The sequence below is a fragment of the Antrostomus carolinensis genome, unplaced genomic scaffold (genome assembly GCF_000700745.2).
Source record: "Antrostomus carolinensis isolate BGI_N321 unplaced genomic scaffold, ASM70074v2 scaffold5527, whole genome shotgun sequence".
Taxonomy (NCBI): domain Eukaryota; kingdom Metazoa; phylum Chordata; class Aves; order Caprimulgiformes; family Caprimulgidae; genus Antrostomus; species Antrostomus carolinensis.
In genome coordinates, this window is record NW_010329716.1 from 68,521 (window position 1) to 76,709 (window position 8,189).

Consider the following 8,189-nt stretch of genomic DNA (forward strand, 5'->3'; position numbering starts at 1 on the left):
ATTCCCCCTCCTACCAGCAGAGCCATCCAACTGCAAAGTCAACAAGTTCCATAAAAACAAACAAACAAAAAAACCCCCAAACAACAACAAAAAAAATCTGTGATCATGAAAAGAACAAAAATTTAAGACAAAGCTGGAAACCAGCGCTGGAGGCAGTGACCTCCTTTCTGCTGCACGCTTCATGTGGTCATCTACAGGTTCTCCAAGCCAGCTCTTCCTGGTCTCCCTCAGGTTCGTCCCATGAACCATACTTATTCTATGCCTTGAGTCACTCCCTTTAAGTACTGGCCCTAGAATGAACTCAAAACATGAAGTCAGGCAAAGAGGTAATTTCAGGGCTTCAAGTTGACCTGTTCTGTGGAACTGCTGGGCTCAGCAAAGCAATCAAACTTCATTTGAGTTGGGGGCAAAAAGATGCATATGGAGATGACATGGTACAAGCATCTCTCACGGACAGCCTGAGGGCCTGACAGCCCGTATAACATAGAAGATGATGGAGATGTTTTGCTGCCAGATCACTTCTACTTGGCTGCAGAGGAAGAGTCTTAGATCTCACCCACAGAACATCCTGGGAGAAAATTCCCAAGCTTTTCCCCATGATGTCTACTGTAAATCCCATAAAGGGATTTCCACCCTCTCTGCCAGTCTCTGGAAGGGCAGCTCCTGCAGTAATACACATCCCTGTGATTAATTGCTTCAGTTTAACTCTTAAAGGTCCCCTGACAATTTTAACTAGATCTTTAAAATCCAGATGCCGCAGAAACAACCAGCCTGTTTCCCATTCCCAACAAGGATCCCCTTATCCCTTAAAACCAAAAGGATTTTGAAGAGCTTGTTTGCACTAAGGAATGTGGTTTTGCCACTGTCTGGGCTTTCATGACCCTTGATTAGGGATATTAGCACAGCAGGCATTCATCAGGAAACAAAATTCTTAAACAAGAGGGGTTTTTTGTTTTCCTTCTACTGGGAATAGATGATTGCATGGGAGTGTTTGATCTGTGGCTGGAAAAAAAGACCTTTAACCATGTTATTGTCAGACCAGAAAATTCCATATTAACTGTCTAAGGGAGTTAAGTATTGGTCAAATAGCCGTTATTTCAGATAGTCTGGTTGAGATTTGCAAAGTTCCTTAGGGAATTTTGACATTGGAGTGCCCAGTAATTAGGAATTGACTGTGAACCCAAATCCCTGCATCAGTACCCAGATTAGCCCACAGCTGTCTTTCCAGTGAGACATTTGGATTTGACATGTGAAGCAATAAAAAAGACTTATGTGGAAGGTGGTTATACTTAAATCATGAGCCATGGGCAGCACTGGCACCCACATTTAAAGACTAATAGTTTTGTTTCCAGAAATGTCTTAGTATAACATAGACACTCAGCAAAGCAAAGCTCCATTTCTTGACCTGCAAGTTCTCAGACACAAGTCTTTCCCCACGTGATCTTTGAAATCAGCTCCCTTCTATTTAAATCCTGACACACATGTGCAAAGAATAAAAAGCAAGGAGAACTATGAAAGAGATGGTTTGAGAAAGGTTTCTCCCATAGGGCATGTTTGCATGACAGAAACGTTGGCAGAACCTACCAACGTTTGCATGAAACCATGACAGAGTGGCTTTATCCTGGGCTGTAAAAGATTATCTGGAAATGCTGGTGATTACTGAGGGCTTCAGACTGACAATGCCTCTGTTGATGTTCCTTCCTCACTGCTCTTCCTTGTGCTGAGTAAAAGCCTTGTGAAGGGTCATCTATGTTATAATTATCCCACCGAGCATCAAAAGCATAAGCTACATGGAAACCACACAAGAAATTCTCCTCTATTCTAGGAAAGAATCAATTAGCACAAGAATTGTTTATTTCCAGCTTAATGCTCTCTCTGATTTGCATTTCTTGAGCAGCTGGGAGCACAGTCACACTTAAAAACTAACGCTGATAAAATTGTCAAAAGGAGTTTGGTCTGTGGATGTCACTGAGAGGTAAAAAGCAAGAAGGATTTGAAGGGGAAAAAAAAAGGCAATGATTTAGAAGTTACAGCAGTATAAAGATGACATGATCTCACAAAAATGCCTTTGTTTGGAAATCAGAACAGAAATATGTACTATGTTTGCAATGGTGAGTTACCAAATAATCATCATCTCTTTTTTTGGACCCAAATTTTAACAAGATACCAAAGCACATGGTCCACATTAATGTCTCCTGCCATGCCAAGTTTAATGCTTTAGTTTGTTCTACTTTATTCCTAGAAAAGAAATCAACAAAATTTGAGTTGTTTTCTCACCCATTGTCTGTTTTAATAAAACCAAAAGACTCATCCTCAAATTTTCAGCCTTGAGGAAAAGCCAAGGAGAACTCTTTATAACCACACCAGTGAACAATTTTAATCTTCTCAACGATCACACCCAAAGAACTCTGAAAGAAAGTGCTTCATGATCCTATTTCAATGGAACAATCAACTCAGTAAATACCAAAAAAAAAAAAAAGCTAATAGATTGTACAGAAGTATCAGGAGAGGAATGAAGAACAGAAGAAAGAGCAATGTTGCTAAACTCACAGTTTGCTTCCATCCTCAGACCTGGTTGCAGTCCTAATCCCCAACCCAGAAAGCAGTGAGCAGAATTAGGAAGGGGTCAGAAAAGAATGATCACGGGTGTGGGAGGGTTTATGTATGAGGAGCAGCTGCCCTGGTTAAGCAGTCCTCAGTCTGAAAAAGAAACACCTGGAGGAAGATCTGATCACTGGGTACAAAATCATGAGTGGCCTGAAGAGGAACAGGCTACTCACTTGCAGAGCCACAACCAGGAGGCCTCACAGGCAGAGGAGAAGTGACACTGGCTTAAAATTAATTGGGGAAAGTGGTTCCTCAGGTGATATATAAGTTAAGGGGAACTCTTCTAACAGAGGATGTTGTGAATTGTCCAAGGGTGTGAGCTATAAGTGCCTGGTGCCCACAGGATTGCCCTTTTCCTATACTGTTCCCCAGACATTAGCTTATGGATGCTACCAGAGCTTTGAGGTGCAAAGTCATCTCAGCCAAGGGCCTTCAATCCACCCTTGTACCACTTTGTAAACCTTCCAGGCAGTTACATTCTAGAGTTGCATTTGGTTCAGCATTGTGCTGCAGCACCGTTGCACTTGGAGCCTCTCGATTAGGTGGGCTGCAGCTCAGTTTGAACATGGCAGCACCCATGTGCTTCCAGTGAAATATCATCTATTTTAGGAGCTATTCTGAAGCTTTTTTAACCCTTTTTAACAGTGCAGAAACGCCTGATAAAGAGGGCTTGCTTTCCTCCTTTCCCAGTAAGAAGGAGCATGGAGAAGAACACGTGGCTGATGTCATTGTTGTACCTACAAAGGGCTGTGACTTAGAAAGTCAGGTGATGTGAACGTGTAACACAAAATTGATGCACAGCAGCACCGTTCAGAGAAGATCAGGGTAAACTTGCACCTCCCACATCATCTCGCTGAGGCACGGCTGGATGAGCTGCAGCAAGAATTCCTTGAGATATGAAAGCACGATTGTCAGGAGAACACCCCCTTTTAAACAAATAATTGACAAAAATAGATTTTCAGATGTAGATTACTTCTTTGGAGGGAATGAAGCCAAGGAAATTTCAGTCTGGAGTCCAGAAAACCTGGCTGCATTCCAGCTCCCATCTGTTGCTAATTTTAATAGTCAAATTATTAAATTTTTAATGAGGCACCAATCAAATTTTGTTAAGGAAATATGCACATTTAGGAGATGTCTAAAGCCCTTTTACAGCCTATGTATGGGATCCCATCTTCCAGGAACCCTGTCACAGGTAGTTGTCCTTTAGAAGTTTGGTCTTTGCTGGTACATTTCTTAGAGAAACAGAGGTGCCCTCCTTGCTGAAAGCTGAGATTTCTTCTTCCTCCCTCTTTCAAGCTCACTCAGCCTGGTGGTAAGTGACCAGTGGCAGGAGATGGATGAGTTCCATCTTTCCATCTGCAGGTAAAGTTCTCATGAAAGAGACTGCAAGAAATAGCAGATCAGGCTTTATTTTGGGTATTTATTTTCGCCCCCATCACAAGAGAGACCGGGAGCAGCTAGAACAAGTCCAGAGGAGGCCACCAGGATGATGCGAGGGCTGGAGCACCTCTCCTATGAAGACAGGCTGAAAGAGTTGGGGCTGTTCAGCCTGGAGAAGAGAAGGCTCCAGGGAGACCTTCTAGTGACCTCCCAGTACCTGAAGGGGCTACAAGAAAGCTGGGGAAGGACTTTTCATAAGGGCAGTTAATGACAAAACAAGGGGAAATGGGTTTAAGCTGAAAGAGGGGAGGTTTAGATTAGATATTAGGAAGAAGTTCTTCGCTGTGAGGGTGGTCAGACACTGGAACAGGTTGTCCAAGGAAGCTGTGGCTGCTCCTCCCTGGAAGTGTTCAAAGCCAGGCTGGATGAGGCTTTGAGCAACCTGGTCTAGTGGAAGGTGTCCCTGCTGCTGGCAGGGGGGTTGGAACTGGATGAGCTTTAAGGTCCCTTCCAATCCAAACCATTCTATGATTCTATGATCAGTCAGAATCTTTTCACCTCTAGAGAAGAGACTTTCAGCACAGCAGGGCCATGCGTATCTGGGCCTTTACCCATCACTTGTACCCGCAAAAACCACGTCAGCTCACTGCATGACTTCACCTCTCCAAATACAAACAGTAAACGCTCAGCGTAGAACAGGCATCAGCTTCTGTCCCAGCATCTATCATCAGCCTGACCCATGGCACTGATCTAATTTTAATTTCTTGCCTTATTAATTTCAAAGTAGACTCTGCTCAGCGCATTCAGGCTGTAGATCTCTCATCGCGTTGGAGTTGGATTAGGTTACTCTTCACGCCTACTTGTCTTGAGCAGCCAGCAAAGAGGGAGAGGGCTCAAATTGCAGAAGGCACCAAGGAATCGGAGTTGAAGTCAACGTGTTTGCATTAAGCACAAGAAATTTGAGTCCTTGCTGTGCTCTTTGTTTTCAGAGCCTCGCCTCCTCCCTCAAGTATTGCTTTGAAGTTCCACCTAGTCCTCTCAGCTAGAGACTTCTGCAGATGCTGCAAAGCCATGTTGGTGCTACAATGAGTCCTGTCTACCCAATCCTGCAGGCAACACAGGTCCCCAGATGTGCTCAGAAGAGGAAGCGTAACAGGAATAGACCTCATTCCCAGTTTTCATGTTTGACTGGTTGTCATGGAGATTGTTAGAAACCCCTCTAGCTAATGAATGGTCATTCCTGACAATTCCAAGCCACAAAACCCTTGGGGAGTTAACGGGTGGGATCCATGCCATGACACATGCTCTTACACTGAGCCACGCTATTCCACTTGCAAACAGCTTCCTGAAAATATCCCTGTAGACTTTTAAAATTTTCTTAGTGTGTCTAGGACTTAAGTGGAGGAACACTTCACGGTTGCTGTGGACATCTGCCTTCACCCACGTGCTCCATAGAGTCCTCCTGGAAGGGCTGGGACATTGAAGTGCAGTAAGTGGGTTCAAGTACTTGTGGTTCAGTCGAGCCAGCACACAAAACGTTGTAATTTCCCCATTTCCAGGATTTGGGATGCTGTGCTGAGCAGGGATGCTGCCCTGGCTTTGCCTACGTTATTTAACCCAAGTTCACCTTGCCAAAACCTGTCTCACCTCCTACAAGAGGTAATAAAGGACACACTACTCCTTGCCAACCATGGTTGTAATTTATGCCAGAAATGCAGCTTGGACTCATTAAAAAAAGAATAATCAGTTTCAGCCTATTTAAAATTACCACTCTGAGGCTATCAAACATTTATGTCCAACAGTTGGAAGGCACCTTCTCAATTGCTCAGATTCCCCAGTGCTAAATGAAAACAATGGAAATCTTTTGTAGGGAATTATTTCCCTGGGATATGCAGCATAACTCAATGTCATTATTGTGCAGGGCAACGTTCATTTCAGCAACTCAGTCTGGTTTCTTTGAAGGAGATCTCAAACTGAAGACTTCTAGAAACGAGGGCATTTTCCAAATGTTTTGTAACACCTGGATTGAAGCAGTATCTGAACCTGAAATATTTACAACTTTATTTCATATCCAATTTAAATTACTGCTTTGCTGTGGGGAGGGGGGTGGGGGGGGAAGCATTTAAAATGAACATTTCACTCCCTTTTAACTGGTTCTTATTCTCCCTTTGGGAAAATGGGGAATTTTTGACAAAGTACTTTTGAAGAGAAGCATTCTATTTGAAAACTTTCACAAGAAAAAAGGAGAAAGCTTTCCTCACTTTTACAACATCCATCTACCCAGCGAGGTGGCACCGAGGAAATGAATGCTTGTGATGGGAATTCAGATCCCTGGGTGAAGATGTCAAAGCAGGAAGAGTTGCATGACTTTCCTTGCTGTTTAATATAGTCCTAGAAACATGAATATGCCTGACCGCAGCCGTGGAAGCAGATCTGCAGAGTCCAGGCTAAAGGGAAGGTGAAGGGATTGAAGAGCTCTCCTCCTCACTCTCACTCCAACTTTCAGCCTGTCCTTTCTCTGGTCCCATTTGGCTGGAATCCCCTCAGGATTCCAACCAACAGGCCATGGGTTGGGTGAATTCCTTCTTTATAAAAGAAATAAATAGAGCAGTACGGAAGAAGAGATTTTTCTTTGCTAAAAATCAAATTCCTTCTCATAATAAACAATGCTTTCGCTGAAGGCTTTTTTTTTCTTAAAACAGTAAGGACAAATGTTGCTTGTAAGTAATCCCCAGGGAGCTCCAGACCTCGCTGGGATGAGGTCACTGCAACACATGCCCCAGGCTTTGGCAGGCTTCCACCAAGCTTTCTAAAAGCTCCAGCAACCGAATACGGGAGAGCAAGGAGAGTGGATATCAAACCCGATATCTATTTTTCTGTTTTCAATGAATGATTTGCATCACCAGGAGGTTTGGTCCCCCCAGGCCATGGGAGCACAGCCTTGTGATTCTCTCTGTCTGTAAACTTCTGGGTTTTTGGAGCAAGACAAGCAGCCAGATCTGGGACTGAGTGAGAGCTGATGTGACCAAGGCATGTGGAAAGATCCCTCTGCAAACTTCTACCCAAGAAGATTCCCACACAACTCTGGCTGCCTGTGATGGAAAGTTTTCCCCAGAAAGAGCCCATGGAGAAGACTGGCTGTGCCCTCTGGGACCTGCCAGGAGAGCTGATAACTTATGGATTAAATGCTTAATGGAGCAATAGTTGTGGCTGCTCCTCCCTGGAAGTGTTTGTGGCCAGGTTGGATGAGGCTTTGAGCAACCTGGTCTAGTGGAAGGTGTCCCTGCTGATGGCAGGGGGGTTGGGACTGGATGAGCTTTAAGGTCCCTTCCAACCCAAACCATTCTATGATTCTATAATTTGTGCCCTACTCATAGAAGGAACATGAACATATGGGAAAATACCCAGGGGGACAACATCCAAAAGCCACCAGCCAAACAATGAACCTGAAAGGAGCCAACCAAAAAAATCCTGTGATTATTTCTGGTGCACTAAACGTGAACGCTGAGATTTTACCAGATTGATCATCGGTCTCGGCACACAAGGCAACTCGAAATATCTGCTAAGCCTCTTGGGTTGAGTTGATACGTGACAGCTTTGGTGGGAGGGGGGATGGTGGATGCAGGGAGAACAGCGTGAGGGTCTCCGTAAAGAGCTCCTTTCTCATGGAATACTTTCTCCACCTAGTCATTTCCTTACCTCATCCAAACACAGCCACATTCCTGATGTTTAACTGTTTGGACTTTTGCAGAAAAGAAAAAGCTGGCTGGGCAGTTTATAAGGCCAGACATTCCAAGTGCTGAAAAAACATATTCAAAGGAAATAGTAAAGGGAGAACTTTTTTAAGTTTTCCTGTCCTATTTTTACAGTTTCCTGACAAAGTCTTAGCCTGATGAAACCTGAGATAGAGCTTCATGCACAACCCTCCTCCAAGGGCTCTCCACGCCAGGAGCATCTGAGGCACAAAGCACACGCTCGGCAACACGGGGCCAGTAGTTCCAGCAGTTGTAGAAATGTCTGGGAGGGTTGGAGCAGGGGGGTGGCACTGCCACACTGTGTCCTCCGTCCTGGAAGAGACCACGAGGTCAGAATGCCTTGGGCTGTTGAATCGCTGCCAGGTCAGTTAGTGCAGGGAGGGAGGTGCAGGAATGGAGGTGCTGGGGGTGCCATGGGGGTTTGGTAGCTCCAGAATCTTTCCCACA

The 8,189-nt window shown here is 44.5% G+C and overlaps 1 protein-coding gene across 1 annotated transcript in view; it reads right to left on the reverse strand.

Annotated features, from left to right (window-relative positions):
• The window catches only part of LOC104528630 (fibrillin-2-like), a gene marked incomplete at its 3' end in the record, with an annotated part of 108,565 nt that overhangs the window by 63,892 nt on the left and 36,484 nt on the right, over positions 1 to 8,189 (reverse strand).